The sequence below is a fragment of the Mercenaria mercenaria genome, chromosome 12 (assembly GCF_021730395.1).
Source record: "Mercenaria mercenaria strain notata chromosome 12, MADL_Memer_1, whole genome shotgun sequence".
Taxonomy (NCBI): domain Eukaryota; kingdom Metazoa; phylum Mollusca; class Bivalvia; order Venerida; family Veneridae; genus Mercenaria; species Mercenaria mercenaria.
Window position 1 is genome coordinate 81,834,648 of NC_069372.1, and position 21,846 is coordinate 81,856,493.

General features: G+C 34.7%; 1 protein-coding gene across 1 annotated transcript in view; it reads right to left on the reverse strand.

Annotated features, from left to right (window-relative positions):
• The window catches only part of LOC123540928 (uncharacterized), a 29,940-nt gene extending 8,953 nt beyond the window's left edge, over positions 1–20,987 (reverse strand). Inside the window, exons 1-3 of the mRNA XM_053520671.1 lie at positions 20,857–20,987; positions 5,330–5,843; positions 4,806–4,958 (exon numbers count right to left, since the gene is read on the reverse strand). The gene's annotated coding sequence lies outside the window, so the exon portion shown is untranslated. The remainder of the gene's footprint in view (positions 1–4,805; positions 4,959–5,329; positions 5,844–20,856) is intronic.
• Between the last annotated feature and the right edge of the window lie 859 nt (positions 20,988–21,846).

Genomic DNA, 21,846 nt, shown 5'->3' on the forward strand with positions numbered 1-21,846 from the left:
ACATATTACTATTCTTTTTTTTAATAGTTGCAGTTAAAGACTGTGGTAAGCATATTGCTAAATTTTGAAAAAGCAACACTTTGCAAGGATAATTTCGATTTTTGTTCGCCGTAACCGTGTTCTTGACATTATTTGCCCCTTGCCACCGGGGTGTGGGGGATAGAAAATTCCGGCTGTATGTATACAGAGGGTTACGACTTTCTTAGAAATGGAGCCACTCATTTGCCGTTGGTTGCGGCCCTACGGAGAGAAGGGTCCTGGAAGGTGAGATACCTCAAAGCACCCTGGGGAGGTGATGAATATTTGTTTTCATAAGTACATTCTCTTTTCAGGGTGTGTGTGCCAGTACACATCTAATTTTGTGTACGTCTTTATTCGGTGGTCGTATTGGCACGATAGATAAATGGTCATACAAAGCCCTAGGAAATCTCACGTTCATGTTTACATTTCGTTCGCTTCATGTTCTGTTGCATCAATGTGACTCATTCGTTGTCCTGGTCTCGGTGGAGTATCTGAGACGGAAATTGCGCAAGTCCGTTCTGCACAACATGTCACTGCTGCTAGACACATCAAAATCAAAAGACTCGGAAAATAAATCAACATAAACACTCATTTTTTTTTTTCAATTTGCTTTCTTTTTCTACTTTATAAATCTTGACGGATCTGCGTACAAAAGTCACTACTTTGATACCAAGTTCTCTTCAGTGCTACAATTGTTTTACGATTGGGCGCAATGAGAAGAACTGCAAAGAGGAGTAAATTTGCCCGACGTGGGGCAAAATTACCATTTTTATGAAAATAACTTTCTGTCGTCTATTGTATTGTGTGAATGGTATTGAACCTATTCCAGGCAAGTCTGTTGATGAGTCTGATTCTGAGCTTGTCCCAGATATCCTTACAAGCTGAAAATTACAACTAAACCTACGCAGCTGTTTGTTCAAAATTCATCAGCTATATCAACATTACAACTAGTAGTACAAAATATACCAAAGATGTGTTGTCGTCAAAGTTAAAAAGTACGTAAAATACAGTGTAGTTGGGGTGAGTCAAACACCCAAACAAAACATTTTCTAGCAAACTGACGGGTTTTAAAAGGGATTTCATGATCCAATAAAAAAACCCTTTTATACCGATTTACTCTCGATTTCAACCGGTTGACGGGGAGGATGACGACAATACGCCTTTTCCCTTCACCAAGTTTAACTTGTACAAATGAAGTGGAGATCAAAAGGGTCCCATCTCTCTCTCGAGTCAATGCAGTACTAATATACCATTTCAATTTCCAATCTTACAATTTTGTTTACCATATTAAACAAATATTGTTAAATGGAAAGAAAAATTGTCTAGTGGTATCGCCGTGTACCTAAGGCAAATATAATGAAATTCTCGACATCTTATCAAAATAGGAAATTTCACTTAATATTCCTTAGTGAAAGGTTTTTTAATAGGAAAAGGACAAATATAGCAATAGTAACTCTCTTAAAGCGACCAACCCACGCATTGTGAATTCTAATTTTTAAAATAATTTATCTCCTTATTTAGGTAAAAACCACTAAATCGTACCGAATAACACTACCTAAATAACGGACCGTTCCATTCTTAAAAGTACACAAACATGGCTCACCGCAAAGACGAACTACAGGTAGCGCACAGTATTATGGCGATTAGAGGTGAAAACAAAACAATAACATAAAATTAAGTCAATACAAAACGTTTACGATTTAGTCAGTGATTCCTGCTTGGCCAAGCGGTTACGGTATTTGTATTATACCTTTTCGCTGGGAGTTCGATCACCATTTTTTTCAGTTTGCATTACATAATTTGTGTAAGTTTGTTTTTCTCTGTTTTTTTTTTTTATTTTCGTACAAATATGAAAGTATCTATAAATAAATTAATCCTCAAATTATGGCCTGGCAATGCTTGTATTAAAGTGAAGTGTAAGATTATTATAAAACTAATTAAACTAACCCGTGCAGGTTTGAAAATATCACAGGAAAGCTTAAAAAGATTAGATCATATTAAAGGTGGAGTGTATTTAGACCTAATTACGTGTAAATTGTAACATATAATTTTAGTGAACATGTTAGAACTAGATTTACTAACTCGTTTTGTCGTGAAGAAAATATTAAAGACAAAATTCAACAGGTCTGGGAATCGAACTCACGTCGAAAAAGTATAATACGAATATCGTAACCGCACTAGGCCGACGATGAATCACTGACTGCATCGTAAACGTACTAATTTTATATTATTGTCTTTTTTTTACAGTGAGCAATACCTATACGTGCGCGCTCTATTGATAATCACGTGATGTTTCTGTCTTAAATGTATTAGGAAAACAACGATTTCAACAGAATTTGATGAAAAATACATTGTAAGAATATCCAAAATACATCATACAGGTGAATATAGCAAACGTTTGATTTTTTTTTTTAAAATCTGACACCACGATGTGTGGGTTAGTCGCTTTAAAAAAAATAAAAGGAAAGGTTAATACCTGAATGCAGAAAGAGAATTCTGGCGGGTTACCAATTATCAATAATAATATCAACCATGTATAATGATGATTATAAGACGCAGAGCGGTCATAAAGCCTACATACACATTAAACTGCCAACTGAAGAAAATCTACTATCAGTAAAGATTTTAAGAACAAAAGCGCGCAGAACAAGTAAGCACTTTTGGTGACCATTGTTCAGAAAACCCTCTAGCAAAACAAAATATCAAATTAACTACAAACTTAAGCCTTTAAATCTAATTCAAATGATGAAGATTAAAGTGAGTCTTTTTTCTCTTCTCTCTTGGGAAATGTCATGATACTGCAGCTCGTCAAGACCAAATTCATTATCATCTCTTAAAACACTAACCGCAAGAATCATTAGAACACCTAGAAATTAACAACTAAAAATTTAAAATTTTCGAATCCCAGTAATTGCAGACCGGTTGCCCTACTAGATTTTTTAAAGAATGATTAATACTAAATTACTTTGGTACTTACACTCAGTAAATTGAAAAACGCACACCAATAGTTTTTTGTTTGTTTCAGAATACAATAAGTAAAAATAACCAAATTCTGCGCATTTATTTTACCCTTTCATGACAATTATGCCTAAAAATCATGAATATCGTCAGATACTTCATATTAAAATTAACGTTCAAATATTTTTAAGACATCAGAAAACCGTCGAACGTGTTATACTATGACTTTATATAAGAATACCTTTCCTTTAAGAAAAAAAAATAAACTGATAAAAATCCAAATTAGACAAAGACAGTTCAAAAAGGAATGAATATCCTACAGGGTAATTCACGTTCTATAAACGCAGCCTTCCAAAACTTAAAACACAGCACGCGGACGCGCACATGACCAACACATACACACATACAAAACAAAGAAATAAAGTAACACAGTGGGGCCCCTCCTTTGAGCGGTCAGTGGCAAAACCACCACTGGGGATCTTAACCCGGTTAATGGTGAACCTAATCTCACTCTTACCCCCACCATGTTCCAAAGTCACAGGACAGAGCAAATGAAAATTATCCCCGACGGGTGAAACCATAACATACGAAAAGGCAACAGAAGGCATGTAATATAAAACACAAAAATGCTCTTATATATAAATATAATAGATCAGAAGACAGAAATCAAAATAGCTTAATCCTTGGTGTGATTTAAGAACTACCTATCATAGAGTCCTCTGCCTTTTCTGTCAGATACAAATAGAGAGCAAAGCATACCGTAAAACTGCAAAAGGGCTGAACACCGAACATGCGGTGTGTCTCAAAACAGTTCGCAACCTCTTTAAATAAAACGTTTAATGACATTACTAAATACAATTGGAAAATTGCCATGACCCAAAAATGTACGAAGTTTGTAAACCACATCCCCATAAAAAACGGGTTTTGATATACGTTCTCGCAGAAGTGTCTATAAATTGCTATTGTATCTTAAAACCAAATGTGAATTACGATAGTAAAACTCAGCAAAGTATTTACGTAATTTATAATAACGCTAGCCCTGTTGAAAAAGCTTACTTGTAATATATTGATTACGTTCATTGAAATCCTCAACATAACTGTACGCTCTTTCAAACCGTATTTACTGAGAAATATATATCTCAAAATATGTAGCGTGGGGTACATCCCCATCCAAATGTGGAAAATTTACAATAATAAAATGAAACTTAAGCATGTATAAAATTGTCTTTAATAGAGAGATGTAAATTTAGAAATGAAGCAGTAGTATCCGAATTGTTTGCTTCAACTGCAGCTACCGGGGATAAATAGTATCCGCCAACTGAGCCCAAAACGGAATATTCATATAATTTAAAAGTATATCATCTAGATAGTATGATGCACTATTAAATGCAGTAATAACGTCTGCATGTGAATCTTGAGGCCCAACATAAGTAGACGTTTTAAAATCCTATTGGTAAATTTATGAAAAAAGCAAAGTGTCAAAACTATCAAAATGAAACGTTTTTCTCCAACAATATTGTTAAAAAGGAATTCACTTTATAATTATTACTGTAGTTTGGAGGTTATATTCCTAGTTGAAATGTTCAACAGTTTAATTACTTAAACGTGCTGTTTGCGCATGCGTAAACTGAAATTTCAAACCTGCGTTTTTATAAGATTTACGTAATTTTGCACTCGTGCCTTGGTTTTTGTAAAAAAAATCATCTCATGGCTTTACTTATAATTTGAGTTCACGGAATTGAGAAGCGACCCTGCATTTTCCTTAAATACGCATGCATTACACATCTGCAGGTACTAGACTATTCAAAAAGAAAATCAAATCTTACTTTCTTTAGGCTTTTAACAGCGTGTGCAGCATCATTATCACCGGTCAAACTCTTGTCGTTTAGTACGGCTGTCATCTGATCAATATAGTCACAAAGCTGCTTGTCTGTGATTCTAGATTCCGAATGAAGGATCTGATTGTGTAAAGCACGACACTGGTAAGAGATAATTTAAAGCATAAAGCGGATGTAGCCTTGTCGCTGTGTATAATAAACAGGTTTGACGTTTTTTGAATGACATCAAGCTTTGTCTTTTTGTTGATTTTACACAAATATTGTTGGTAATACAACCTGTCTAAAAAGGGTTAACAATGATTAACTGAAAAAGATTTAATGTGATTAAAAGAATTTAACATTTGTGCCTCTTCGTTTAATATATTAAAATCGTTGCATAAAAATAATAAAATGCATATTTTGTTATCTCCATGAATTACAATCCGTCTTTTACTGAGAAGCGAGCAACTGAGGTGCTTTTATTCTATAAGACACGTTGAGAAATTGTTAAGTTGTTATTCAAATGCTCAAACCTGCTCGAAGTTTCCTGGATTATCAATAACATGTCTTATTGCACAGTTGTTGCAACATATGTTGAGGAGGGCAGTTATATCACATTCTCCGATTGAGTGAACATCTTTGTTAGCAGAGGAATCTATAAAACACTTTGCATATTCCCAATAATCACAACACCATTTTTGGGGGTCTGTATTAGACCAGTCAGGATCGCTAAGGATGTAATCACTAATAATTAAATCATAGAGTTTACTACAAATCCCGTGTGGACATTTTCTACGCCCTTTAGGTCTTTTGCAAAAGCATAGCGTTTTACTGAATTTAAGACGGCAATCTTGTCCAAAGTGATCGGGAAGTAAATTATCTTTTGTACATAATGAACATGTCCTTTGGGTATCAACAACTACGCCAAGTTCCTGTAGGTGGTTTTGGTGTCTTCTCCGAGTCTGAATAGAGACAAATGGAGCCAGTCCGTCTCTCATATACTTTAATGCGACTGCTGCTTTGTACAAGTTTGGTTCGTCCGACATTCTAAAATATTTTAATAATGATTAAAATTGAGGTAAAACATAATGTACCATAAACTTACAACACAAAAAAACAAGCATCACCTCTGCTTCAATGACGCCACATATTTCTTTTATCATCTTAAAAATGTTTTATGGTATATCAAAAAATATGATGATATTAGAAAAGGGCATTCAACATACAACAGATGAAACCAAAAATAAAGTTACATTGACAGCAGGAATAGCAAACATTTTTAGGTCGCGCGCGAAGGACAAAACTCTGGTACATTAAGGTATCGACGTATGTGAAAATATTATCTAATTTAATACAATAACTGCAAGTGTGTGTGTGTGCGTGTCGGTGCGCGCGCGTGTGTGTGTGTGTGTGTGTGTGTGTGTGCGTGCCTGTGTGGATATAGTAGACGCTCCAATTCCGTTTTTTACCGTGCTATAGAATGAAGGTTCACACTATCCACAACTATACCGTAATATTTATACCTTACCGTCTGTCTGTCTGTCTGTCCGCGTAAAAAGTGTGACCACTTATTGCCCGTCAGTCCCAGCTTTTAAAGTGTGTTGTTATTCATAGAAACTGACCACAATTACATATATACCATTATGAAAAGGAAAAGAAATAATATATTGCACCGAAAGCTTATGTAAGTAATAAACTGCTTAATTATCAGTATTATAATTATTCATATTTACGATATATTTTATCGTATCAATTGATTGTCAACATTAAATATCTAGACTCAAAGTTTTATTTTTCGTAAAATGATAAACTGATATAGTTTTAGAAAATTAATGCAATATACATATTGTTATTATGTGTTCCAGATCTTTCGAAAACATTGTTCGGATCTATCAGTAAAGGCAGAGAAAATACGACGTCACTTCTGGTGACAACATTCAAAATTGAGATAAATAGAAAAATGATTTAAAACAGTTTATAAAACAGTTTCATCGAAGCCCGTACAGATTGTGTACAGCAGTGTTGAATGAACTGACATGGGGTACATTTAAAGGCTTGAAATCTAATTTCAAAATCACCAAAATATTATCATAGTAAGCAAAACTGACTTCGAAAGTCGGTACCAGTTGACAACTGCTATCTAAACGTATGAACACTTCGTCGATAAAATAAACAACTGAGTAATAAATAGAGACTAGTCATACTAAGTAACAATGCTAGAGTGTAATGGGGTCTAATTTACCTAGATCAAAGTGAAAATGACAAATGAAATGTATAGTTGGGCCGGTGGTCTAGTGGTAACACGCTTGACTGTCAATCCACGGGTCCGGGGTTCGAATCTCGGTCCAGGATGTGGAAATTTCTGAGATGCTCTTGAGTGTCTCCCATCTAAATACAGGCCTGTACTGGTTCTTCCCAGGAAAGACGGCACGTTAAAGAACCAGACTAGCTCTATTCAAAACGAGCTAGGCTAAGTTAGCCGGACACGTCTGTATCTGAAAAGTTCTCTCTGTCTGTTCTGACGGCTTTAACTCACTCTGTCCCTCTGGTCAGATCGCTCTGTGTCTGTACTAGTAGAGGATGATTTCGCGCCCTGTGTGGCTTCAGTTGCGATATGTAAAGCGCCTTTTAACGTATTTATCATGAAAAGGGCGCTATATAAATCTGGTATAATAATAACAATAATGATATTGATCTGACAACAGACTTAATAAAACTAAACGAAGGGAAAATAGTGATAAAATCAATACTTGTACTGCTATGGATGAGATGATTTATAATAAAGCAGGTGATGGCTCTTTCATACACCCAAGTAAGGCCATACGTAGTCCTGTCCAAAACATACCTCAGTTTATAGGGCATATGCCTGGCCTAGATATGCCTTTCAAGATAATCCCTCACATGCACCCGGGTGTAATGCCACAAATGATACAGTCATAAACGACTAACCTAAGTGGGGAATAGCAGGGGTGTTAAAAATGCCCATAGAGAGGAAATAAACAAAGTAGATATAGAAGCAGCCAAATTTAATGTCACAATAAATATAATAAATGTTCTTAAAAAGAAATACATGAACTGAAGGCCAACAATAACCAAATTAGGCAGACGTGAGATGATGCTGAACAATATTCCAGGAAGAACAATGTGGGAATATGGAATTATGAAGGAAAAGAAAATGAAAATACTACCAATATTGCGTTAGGCATAGCAACAAATCATGGTGCAGAATAAAATAAGAGTGATAACTCTCACAGATAAGGCAGGAAGAAAGACGTTGCAGGAAGAGACATAATAGTGAGGTTTACTCCCTTCAGGGCAAAAGGAGAAGTTTTTAAGTGCAGAATGTCATTGAAAAACAACAAAGTAAAATATACCTGAATGATGACCTAACAAAGACAAGAAGTAACACAGCCTATATTGCTAGACAGATGAAGATTAATCCTGAAACCAATGTTGATGGATCATTGGCATTTAATGGAAATATCTTTATAAAACTCTACATGAGCGGATATATAACATCACAATTGTGTGTCAGATTTTTGTTTTGTAGCAGTCTTATTAAACCATTGTATAGATGTGCATCTTGTATACATGTATACATATTTTTAATAAAGTAATATAGTGTTATACATGTTATGAAATATTCTATGTAATTTCAATTTATATGTATGTAAATGTATATAGTTTTCTATATAAACTCATTGTACATGTATATAAATACAAACACTACTTTGTTTTGAAACAGACTTAAAATTTTGTTTAAAAAAAACTATTCCTTATTTTGATCATGCGTCCAAGTTACATGTATGTATCTCCCTTTATAACTTTAATGCACATGCATGTAAATAGATCATCACAATTTGTGTCAGATACATGTGTATATCTCTCTACATATTTCTAACAAAAGCATTATAACAAAATGCTTCCACAATAACACAACATAGTAGTGCTACTCTATTTTGACAATGGTCACTTGCTTTGCAAGGGTAGCACCTTATACTCTTATTTTTACACTTTCTATACCAATGAACCCCAACATCATTCAAATACATTTTTTCTATAAATTCATCCAAAGAAGATGTATGATTTCTTTTTAGAATATTTGATTCATAACATCATTTTGCTTTATACATGTAGAAAATATCATTGGATATTCAAAATTAAACTACTGTAATATACAACCATTAAAAATTGATTAGATAGTTATTCATTAGTTTGTCATTGTTTTAAAACAAATACTGTATATTAACTGTTGTTCAGGTGACAATGCACCAGCTAATATTATTCTACTGTTTCATTTTCTACGTATTTTTCTATCCATGCAAATAGTGTATTTGTATCTAGAGTTAACGGTACAAGTAATACACGAAGACTTGCAATCCTTATTTTGAGTACAAAGTAATTTCCATATTATCATGTCTCAGAATAAAGTTTTATAGACATTAATGCTATAATTACATTCGACCTTTATGACCTAAAGATATTGTTTTGGGGTGATGGGGTCGGTATGAGGATGATGGACTTTTTTGGACTTTAAGTTGATAAAATTCAAGTTTGCATACTTGGGAAAATTATGACTAAATACGAATATAATCTATTATACTCGCAACACTGTTTAAAGTACAAGCTACCCTCTTCTTCTGCGTGGTGTAATATTGATATTTTATATTCCAATTGAAACCCATATTCCAACTGTAAACGATTAACACTTTAAAAAATCCTTTAATCCGTATTATTGAATAATTAAACATTTTAAAAAGGAAATGCAGGACTCAGAAATCTCTGACACAATAAGCTAAAAACTAAACACGCGTGGTCAATAATGCACGAATTACACGTATTAAACTTGATGGACTTGATTGACAGATATAGGTCAAATGTAATATATTCATTAAACTGTTAAATGTACTGTACCCAAAAGTAGAGATATCCAGTCTTGCCCTCATTAAGATTGATAGATGTAGTGTATTATTTATATATTTATGTTTCTCATGTTTTTGTACTTTACGCCTTCCTATCTGATGGTGCGATGATTAATGAAGTGTAAGACTCCATGATGCTTTTCTCCTAAATCCTATATAAAACGGGCGGAGGGAGTGGAATTTTGTCTTGCAGCTTTCTTAGTCGTGCCCTTAAAAGTTAGGCTCTTGGTGCTCTGACTTCAGACAAGTTGTTGAGTATATTGGTGTATTTATACTTTAGATTTACCTTAATTTTATGTTTTACTTAATATCGTCTGGTATTTTGTTCGCTAATACTAGAGCCTTTGTCTGACTTGTTAAATATAGGATAAGTGCGAGGTTGGCATGCCCTAAACGCGTTCAAACCCCTAGTTTTCTTTATATAGGCTAATGACCGTTCCAATACGGTGCACCTATTTTCAACTGGATTTCTGTCTGTCTTGTTTTATGTTGCGTATGTTGTCTTGTTTGTTATAAGCATTTGTCACAGGATGAGAAAAATGTGCAGTCAGTTCGGGGCTCGAACCCGGGACCCTTCGCTTACAGGGTGAGTGCTCTACCGACCGAGCTAACCGGCTGCCTGACACATCTTCTCCCCTACTGTGACCAAGTCCGTCCCGTGACATAAACCCCCACAAATTGGAAACTCGTCCATGAGTTCCGGAGGTACTAATATTGCAGGCGTCGTAAGACTGACCAAGCAAGCATGCCACGGTCCCATGCTGGGCGCCAAATGTCACAGGCTGAGGAAAATGTGCAGTCAGTCCGGGGCTCGAACCCGGGACCCCTCGCTTACAGGGCGAGTGCTCTACCGACTGAGCTGATCTGACCCTGAGACATATTTTTTCGTCCTTCTCCCCCTATCGCCCCAATTTTTTCCCCTTGGAAATGCGTTCCTTGCATTTCAACTCCTTCAACTATGACTTAGTCGCCCCGACTTCATCTCAGTGTTGTTATATTTTCTGGTCCTTCGGGATCATTGATTTCAACTCATTTAGATTTGAAGATTGAATACTGCTTAAGCCGGTGCTAGGGGGCGTGGGCAGTGTTGCATTTTCCATTACTGCTCATGAACAGACTCAATCAAACCGAGTCTGCAATTTTCACTGTTTGCTTTGTTTTCGGTGCTTCCGAGGGATCTAATTTCCAGATTTTATTTACTTCACAACAGCGGGTGTTAAGTGCTGTGTGGCGGCCGTAAAAAGTCGCCCCGACTTCATCTCAGTGTTGTTATATTTTCTGGTCCTTCGGGATCATTGATTTCAACTCATTTAGATTTGAAGATTGAATACTGCTTAAGCCGGTGCTAGGGGGCGTGGGCAGTGTTGCATTTTCCATTACTGCTCATGAATAGACTCAAACAAACCGAGTCTGCAATTTTCACTGTTTGCTTTGTTTTCGGTGCTTCCGAGGGATCTAATTTCCAGATTTTAATTAGTTCTCGTGCCCCCTTTATTTTGCCTGCCGGAATCCTAAGGCGGTACAAGATTTTTTTTCTTGCTTATATTTGTGCGTTTGTGTGCTTGTGTGTCTAAAGCGGTGCCCTACAGGTTTGTTGTATCTTACTTGTCTGTTGAGCTAAGCTAGTTAGTTGGGTGTGATTGTGTGTATTTATCTTTGGTACATGAATGCCTGTGCTATTGTGGTTGACGTTGAAGTGTAACTGAGCTTAAGGTACGTAGCATTCTCTTTGTATATTCATCTTTGTCCTACCTTCTCCTTCAACCTCATCCCCAACTCCCTTTCTACCCCTTACCCCTCCCCTCTCTATCTATATTTTGCATAAAATTTAAATATACTTGTTGGATTTTTGAAGCAACCCGTCTGTAATATTCTTCAGTTAAAAAGTGTCATTTTGTTTTGTTCATGAAGGGTAAAATATATAAGACATTTTCTTTCTCTATTTTTTTTTTATTTCAACCGTCAGCATCTACATTCATACATCAAAACCAGGCCATTTGATATTATGTTGGTTTATTTTGTCATTTGAGAATGCAATTTCTTTTCAAGTTTAATCCTGATTTTTAGATATACATAATATAAAACTTTCAAAACGGACTGTCTGTGTTCTATTTTAGACTTGAAATATATAAGATTGCATTAGGAATACTATAAAGTTTATCACATGTTTTCTTTTTTCGTTTTACGTTTCTTTCAGCGATACCAAAACTGACTACCTCTAAACTGAATTGTGTTTTTAGATTTTCCTTGTCAAGATTAATATGTAGTTTATTCCATAGTTGTTGCACGCAGTTACATCCCCCACCAAAAACATGTGCTCTAGTGTTTCAACATGCATATTGCAGAAATAACATAAATTTGATTCTGTTAATTTGTATTTAAATAATGACTTGTTTGTTGGAAGAATTTTCATGAGATGTTTGTATTGAAAACTTCGTATTTTTGTATCTATTGTTGCTTTCTGTGGTTGCATGTATATATTTGACCAACAAGACGGGTTCTCTGATATAATCGCTGCCTATTTCATTTCTGACTTAATAATTGATTTTGGTCCGTTTCTTATTTGCGTGTCGTCAAGCATTTTATTTGGTTCTTTTGACTTTCTTAATTTGTCTACAAGTAATTCACTTCGTGTATGAGAAATATTTTCTTGCTCAAGCGCCTGTTTAACAGTTAGTGGGATGTTTGATATAAGACTGTAATGCTTTAAGAATTGTCTATTTTCTATATTATATAAAAGTTTGAATTCGTCAAACTTATAGAAAGCCTTTGTTCTATAATCAAATAAATGATCCAAATGCTTTATTCCCTTTTCGTACCAGTCTTTATAAAAAAAATGTTTTATTTTCAAGTTTTATGCTTGTGCTTTTCCGTATTACCTGTTTACTTATACTCTTATTGTTGTCCTGTGTATTAATATTTACCCAAGCTGTCAATAAATCTTTGAAGCAAATGTTGTATTCACATATAGTATCAATTTCATTTTTAGAATAATTGTATTCAAATAGAAGTACTCGTCCAACATTTGACAATAATATACTATAAAAGATTTTCCATTGTCCTTGGTTACTTTTATCTATTATCCTTCTGATCCAACAAGCTTTTAAAGCATTTATGAAGTAATCTAGATTTATTATTTTTATTCCACCCATGTTGTAGTCTTTGATAATAGTCTCCCTGTTAATCTTATCCGATTAATTACCCCACAAGAATTGTGTTTTGATCTTTTTCATTACTTCATTTGATTGGTTTGGTAACACTGTAAGACGGTAAATTAGTTTTCGTAATGCGAATGATTTTATAACAGTTACTCTTCCAAGTAGTGTTAGTTTTCTATGTTCCAACTGTTTTCTTTATTATAATAAAACTTTTGAATCTTAGGCATCGGGTTTAAAATTATGCTGTCTTTTTTACTATTTGTAAATATCATTGCTGACTTGGATGTCCAATTAAACATTTTATATTTACAGTAATAGAGGTTTGTATCTTTTAATGATCCTATCCTTATAATGTTAGTTTCAATCCAGACACACACTCGAAGTTCGAAATAACATCTAACTGTTGTTCAAGTTACATAAATGATATTAGATACCAAGTTAATTTTCAAAAAAAATATATTCAAAATATAGTATACATCAACATTATAGGTACATGTACATGTAGCATGAAATAAATGCATAGAGGATATTTGTTTGTTTTTGTGTAACACAAAATTTTATTTTATCAAGTGAGCTTCGAAAATAGTATTCTCACGAGTGGCGAAGTTCACGCTATATTTATTTTTAACAAATCTTTTAACAGAGATACAGAACCATGTAAAGCAAAATAATGAATTTGAAGACGATTTCTTACATTTGGCCTGTCAGTTGTTTGTTTTGATCGGTCGCAACATGAAGAGGGGGAGTACAGTCGTTTATATGGGGTAGATACTATATACCCATTGTGTTCAAATTTAATCAGCACAACAGACCGTAAACTTAACACAATGGGAATAGAGTATCGAGATGTGTTTGTGTTGAATATTTTAAGGTGATGCTTTTTGTAGTAAAATATATTTAGGCACATGTTTGTTGCATTTTCATATCTCATCAGTGTACTGTGTATGTTAAACTATGTGTGTGTAATACATTTACTGCCGATATATATTTGTTTAAAAATGCATGAATATATTTGTTTACATTTTCATGATGTTTTGCCAATGTATGCAATGCTTGCATTTCATTCTTTAAAAAACATCTTAAATATATATACACACATGTGGGTGAAATAGCATCTACTAAAATGAATATGTCAATTAAGCTATCAAACTACAAATACGTAATAAACAAATCTATCATCACTGTACACAATCGCGTATGGAGAAAAATGTGTTACTCTCCATACAGTGCTAATAGAAATCTCTCGCTTTGTCTTTTCCTTCTACTTTCACTCTCATCTTCGACTAAATCTTTGTCTTTGTGGTTGCTTAGGGTCACGGGTTACCCCACCCTTACACTGGTTTCGTACTGCTATCACAAAATGTCGATTGACCAGCACTTGTACAGGGTGACAGTGGAATTGTTCTGTTCAGTCCAGCATAAACTGAATGGAATCAAACAGTTCAATAGCTTTGAACTCGTAACCTGGAGGGCTATGATGCTTCTGCTTGGAGGTGATCTACAGAAAAATCCTGGCCCCTAGGTCCGAAAGCTCTGCTTCTTCTTCCGACTTCTCTTTTACCATGACAAATGAATTTTCTAAAACTTTCTCCTTTGTTCACTATAATGTCCAAAGATTTCTGAGAAGAAGGGCATCCTAGAAGGTGAACTGGGTCTCTTTGATATCATTTCTCTCACGGAAACCTGGTCTTAGGCGAACGTTTCCAGCTTTCCCTGGGAAACACTCCAACACGACAACATTGACACATATGCTGGCAACATTACTGATTTTATTAAAAATAACTAAAGAACATTTTTCATACAAAATAGTTACAAGAAGACAGTCATCACCACCATGGATCCACAATGAGATAAAAAAAAACAGAAAACGTAAGAGAGCATAAGGCAAAACATATCAAAGGCCTGAAGGGCCTGAGTCGGCTAATGATTGATGTACTGACAGTATAGTCTACCAGTTTCAGTTTGTTTTTAGTTTTTTTCTTAAAATTTCATAACACAGCTCGATATTTACCCAAAATATTATATCCGGGTACGATTACACTTTCCTCCAATTTCAACAATATATTTTATAAATTGTGATGATACGAAGACATTTAGCAGCAATTGACAGTATCTGACATTGAAGTTTACGGTTAAATTACCTCTTATTTAAATCTTTTCATAAAAAAGTTGTTTCGTTTCGTGAAAGCAGCCAAACATAGACGATCTACTTTCGATTTCAAAAACTACAAGAAAATACAATTTAATGTTTCGCCGATTTGTTTATTTCTCGAAAAATAAGAATTAAAATCATTTTTAATATCAGTAGTAACTAAACAAACCAGTAAGAGCTTCTTCTTCCGATAATTTATCCGTTTACTGACTGCAAAATTCAACCCACGCAAAGTTTATAGAAATCATACGATGCGTGTTTACGTTCAATGTGGGAGAATTAAGGCTGATCGGCTATGTTACCTAACGCATCCAGACGATTCAGATTTTGTTTTTAAAAAAGCATTGTGTGCGTTTCTGTAATTTTATATACGTTTTTATACGCTTAGAAATTATTAGACATGCGAATTAGCATTATTTCTATACGTAATTTACGCTAATACGCATCTTATCTGGAGCCCTGTGGAACTATTTTTTGTCTTTCGCTGGATGTTACCCAAGCTTTGTAAGCCTGCGCAGTTCTTAAAATGCACATTTATGCTTAATGAGTTACATTCGAGTATTGCACAATTACAAGTCATAAATATGACAGATTACATCGTATATTGGTCATAGCAAAGGGAATTGACACAACTTAACTTCATTCATGCAGTGAACTGTTTGAAGTTTGAGAAATCTAATGGAACTACATCCCTTCACGTGTTATTCGGTCCATTTAGAGAATCGCGGAACAGCAAGGACTCGTCAAAAGGCTTTTAGCCGACTCAAAAAATCACAAAATCCACAACACTGGCAAACGTACAAACAAATCAGAAACAAAACAGCAACTTCCCTAGGTAATGCCAGACAAAACCTATCTGTGAAACTCGCAGACAAACTGAAAACAGAGGGGTTAACTCCATCAGACTTCTTAAAAACACTCAAACATTTCATTCAGAAATATAGGCGTACAAATACTAAAAATCAACGGGACATACTAGTATGTAACTTCAGATACAGACAAAGCAAATCTATTAATCATTTTCCTTCACTCTTTGACAGAACTTACACTCCAAAGGTAAACAGAAATATAGACACACCACAGTCAAACAACATCGAAATAACACCACAAGAAGTAACGCCAGTACTAAATTCTTTGTCAACAGGTAACTGGTACGGCATCGGGGCCAGACTCAATAAACAACAGAATACTACTAAAAGATATTGCGCAAGAACTAGCACATCCACTCAGTCATCTCTTCAACTAATCCTTATAAACTGGAAAAGTACCTTCTCGGTTGAAACTAGCACATGTCTGTGCAATCTTCAAGAAAAATGACCCTACCAGAGTTTCTAATTACAGATCAATTTCTCTTCTAAGCACTATCAATAAAGCTCTTGAACGCATTATACACAAACATGTTTTCAACTTCTTTATTGCAAACAACACTATTACATCTCTTTAATCCGGCTTTGTCCCCAATGATTCTGCAACAAATCAGCTCATCTCCAAATATAATACATTCTGCCAGGCTCTAGATGAAGGAAATGAGGTACGTGCTGTCTTATGTGACATTTACAAGGCTTTTGACCGCCTCTGGCATCGCGGTCTCATTCATAAATTGCAAGAAACAGGTATAGCTGGTCAACCACTTACTGTTTCTGTGACTATACCCCTGGGAGAAAGCAAAGAGTTGTCTTTTCTGGGGTCTTTTCAGATATCCTACCTATAAACGCGTGCGTACCACAAGGCTCGTTTCTTGGTCCTCTACTCTTCCTTGTATATATTAATGATATTGCCCATGACATCAACTCTACTATCCGCCTCTTTGCAGACAATACCAGTCATATATATCATCGTTGAAAATCCATATAACTCTGCAGTCATACTTAACTCTTAAAACTATCAAGCTTCAACCCATCCAACACAGAATCTCTATTACAATATCGTAAAATTTGCAAAGCTTTACATCCACCACTTACTATGAATGGAGTTCCAATTCAAGAGGTAGTGTCACTTTTGCCAACGATGGATTCCTGGCATGAGTATATTGAAAACATCATAATAAAGGCATGGCAGACTGTTAACATCATAAGAAGGCTTAAATTTGTTTTGGGTAGACTATCATTGGAAACTATCTATACTGTTTTATTTTGGGTAGAATATCATTGGAAACTATCTATACTGATTTTATTAGACCCCTTCTCAAGTACTCTATCATTGTCTGGAACAACATCACTACCAAGGAGGAATTCGAGTAGAAAAGTTCCAACTGGAAGCCCTTCGAATCATATCAGGGACTACAAAATTAGACTCCTTAATATCTATCGTCATTAGTACCTAATCTCGTTGGGAACGCTACTGTTTATAACCTAAGAAATACTCAAGACATCAGACCTATACATTGTAACACACAATTCTATTCTAATTCATTTCTGCCTCAACAATATCTGATTGGAAGCTACTACCCCCTGAACATAGACAAGCTTCCAGTCTCAGCAGCTTTAAAAATACACTAAACACGGATGTCAGAAAGGTACCAAGTCATTACTTCTTTGGTGATCGAAAGTCCTAAATTCTCCATACTAGACTAAGAATACAGTGTAGCTCATTAAATGAACGCCTCTATTAATAAAAACATTCTTTATAGCCCTCTTTGTCTATTTAGGGAGATTGGAACGACGCACAAATTACTTTCTCAAGTGCTCTATTCTAGAGGCGGCGATCTCAGTTACAAGATAAAATTAGTCCTATCACAAATATTACATTACCCCTCCTCCTTTTCGGTGATGCAAATAGGCCTAAAGTCAATATACAATATATCTGTCGTCTCTTATATTCGTAAATACATACATCAAACCAGGAGATTCGTTTAACAGCTCGCTCGTTCTCCCCATCTCTCACTCTACAGTAATGTTAATTTAACTTAAACATTCAATAGTCCAAAACGTAATAAATATCACATGTCTATTTTATGTCTACAATTTACTAGTGTATATTTTAAACTTAAACGTTTTGTAAAAGATTGACTACAAGCATGCATAAATTTTACAATTAATTGTTGTCACTGTAATCTAGTATGTACCTGTGTGGTATTAGCTTACTGCTTGATCCCTTAACAAAGAAAATATTATTTAAACTAAACTAAATGTTTAGATATAGTTTCAAACAAACTGAACAATTTTTCTAGTGTTGTGCTGATTATGCAAAGCAAGATATTTAGAAAACCATGAAATGGTTTTAATTCAAAAGCATACTTTTGTCGGGCATTAATCATGATTTCCATAATGACCACTTCTCCCACATGACTTAGAAAATACAAATAGTAATAACAAAAATATCCAATCAAGTTCTCCAGATCTATGGTTTCAGTGAAAATACTAAACAAGTTCCCAAGTGATAATTTCCACACAGTAATGACCAAACTGAATAACAAATTAAGATAAATTCTATAACAGGTGTCTGTATAACAATATGAAATGTAATACAGAAGCGAAATTTTGCAACCTTATACATAAATTACGAAATACTTATATAGTACAATTTGCTTTATTAAACACGCAAGGGAAGGACAATAAACGTTCTATTAACAAAACTGGTCTCTTAATGTGACATAATTTGGTCTTTTCTTAATACAAATGGAAACTGACAAAGTCGTCTCTTAATGCAAGTGTCTCTTAATAGAGGTGGTCTCTTGAGCACGTTTGTCTGTAACTACTTGAACACATTCAGAAATCGAGTTACCGAAAACATGCACGTCTTCAGGATTAAAGTTCACTCGTCAATTTAGTAAAAAATTAAACATTATGTTTGTTTTGACGCAAAACTAACATAGAGCTACCCATTTCTTTTTCAAATGGTATTCACAATAGTTTTAAACAAAACTTCATAATTATGTTATAAAGTGTTACAAATAACTAGACATAACTAGAAAGAGGTTCTACCATTCCAGGTATGGATAAGTTTTTCTTTGACTAAACTATACATGTTAATGCCATTTCAAAACTTCACATATTTAGACATAACTAGAAAGGGGTTCTACCTTTCCAGGTAAGGATAAGTTTTTCTTTAACTAAACTAAACACGTTAATGCAATTTTGGATTTTTTAATTGTAGTATATTTGTGAAACAGACTATAGCAGAGACTTCTTATAATCGTAACTAGCAGATTGTCCCGCCAGTCGGAGAGTGACCACGCTTGTGGATAGTTTAATACAACATGTATTCATATAGTTAATACAACATGTATTCCTAACTCCTTCATGTATTTCTGTAAATAAATTGTAAATATGTATGCTTTGGATTTATTTTAATATGTACAATTAACGACAAAACATATATCACAACATGGTGTCAGAATAAATGGACTATTAATTTGCGGAGTTTTGAACGGACTATCCACTGTGCATATTGTGATTAAAATCAAAATGGATATGTCAGGAATTACACCGCCCAGAATGGAATGGGAAAGTTCTTACTTGCCAGAGGCATGGACACGGTTCTAAAGACATGTTGAATTGATTTTTGAGGGACCGCTAAAATCGAAAACAGAAGAACGACTGGCATATCCTCTCATTTGGGTTGACGATAAAGGCAGAAATATCCAGCAATCATGGAATTTGACGGGGACGCTAAAAGAATAGTTACAAACACATTTTGACAAATTCAAGAAACACGTGCAGACGACATTAACCCTGTATTTGCTCGATATAAGTTTAACAAAGAAACGCAAGGAATTTACTCAATTGACCAATTCGTTACCAGGTTAAGAATATGTGCTATAAATTGCGAATATAAAGAAAACGAAATGATTTGAGATATGAGGTTAAAAATGCCAGTCACGCGCCAGCAACTATAAACGTTTCTCGGTATGATAAATTACACGGCTAAATTCGCGCCAAACTTAGTTGGGGTTACTGCCCCTCTACGGAACCTCCTTTAGAAAGATGTGGAGTTTGTAAGGGACGATCCCCAGACGCTCGCTTTTCAAGAGGTCAAGAAAATAATTACCAATGTCCCAGTTCTTGGTTACTTTGACCCAAACAAGCAGCTTGTCCTTGAGTGCGATTCGAGCCAACATGAGACTGGCTGTTGTCTTATGCAAGAAGGTAGACCTATCGCGTATGCCTCAAAAAGTTTCACAAAAAAGTGAAAACATGTACGCGCAGATAGAGAAAGGGCTCTTAGCTATCGTACTTGGCTGTAAGCGTTTCCACCAGTATACGTATGGTAGAGACATAGTGGTGCATAACGACCATAAGCCTATCATTTCAATCATGATCTCTGTAGCCCTCTCAGACTGTAGAGAATGTTACTGCAGCTGCAGAAGTACAAGCTTACTGTAGTACATATAAGCGGTAAAGATATTCCAGTAAGTGACTTTTTATCACGGCAGTCATTACCGGACACAATGCCGACACTGATAGAAGGCTAAAATTTGCATGTACATTCCATCAAAAATCAACTGTTTGTTACCTAATAGGCGGTTAGATAGTACAAGACAAGTTATAGCGCAATACAAATCTAAGCAAATCTTGAAACAAATCATATTCGAAGGCTGGCCAGCAGAAAGGTCATTTTGTAAAGCAGAAATACTCAACTTCTGGAATCACCGCTACGAATTGTCAGATTGTGGATAATTTAATACAACATGTATTCCTAACTCTTGTATGTATTTCTGTAAATATATACAATGTACTGTAAATATGTATGCTTTGGATTTATTTCAATATGTAACCCATATCACAATAAAATACCTGTATCCCGATCATTGATCAAATAAAGAGAAAAAGTACTCTGTGTCACATACACTGGTACTTTGTAATCAAGATAAAAATCATATCACGTACCTCTTTCCATGGATTTTCTACTAATAGACATTTTACACCATAAAGCAATGCATTCCGTAAAACATAATATCACTGTCGTTATTAAATTAAGGCATATGGTTATCTGTGTGATAATACACACCTTATAAAACAGGAAGTACGGCGTCAATGACATGATACTATCGGTATCTACTGATGTAGAACAGTGTACGAATTTTTGTTTCACGTTAAGTGATATTCTTTGTAAAATAAGATCTTAACTTTGACGTATGAATGTGCAATTTTGCAGACCATAGCAATGTATACCATCTAAAATGGCTATAAATATCATATTTTACTTTTATATTTTTTTTACCTTAACCTAACGGACAACATAATGTTATTCTAGTTTGATTGTCCGATCATTACTGAAAGTTCTGTCACATTCACATCTAAACTTTTCATAGGAAGAGTCAATTTATCTCTTTCATAATTGTTGAAGACATTTAAATTACACTATTTTGTGATTTATTTTTGGTGAATTATTTAAACATAAGACCTCTATAAATAAGATATGTCGACTTTGCTTTAGTGAAATGGTTGTACAGTATTTTCGGTGTTGTTGAAAAGGTTGTTTTGGTTAAATCGATATACTTTAAACTTGAATGATACTTTATGTGCTTTAATTTCTAGCAGGTACACTCGGGAAAATTAAATACGCAACATATATAAACATTTCATTTTTCCGCTTTTATGTAGATAATTTGGTACCGTGTATGAATTAAAAGATAAGTTCCCAAGAGTGGTTTATCGTAGAATTAGGCATTTTCAGTCTATCCCGATGACGAGTTGTATACCGGATTAAGGACGTATTTACCTGTTTAGCTGTGTAAGGGGACATCTCAAAATACTCAAGTGAGATAACGTTGTGTAAGAGTAGCATTAATGCCACGACTTTATTTATTTATTTCATACCAGTCTAGCGGTTAATATCTTATTCTGGGTATGTCATCGTTTAGTTTTTTTAACGTT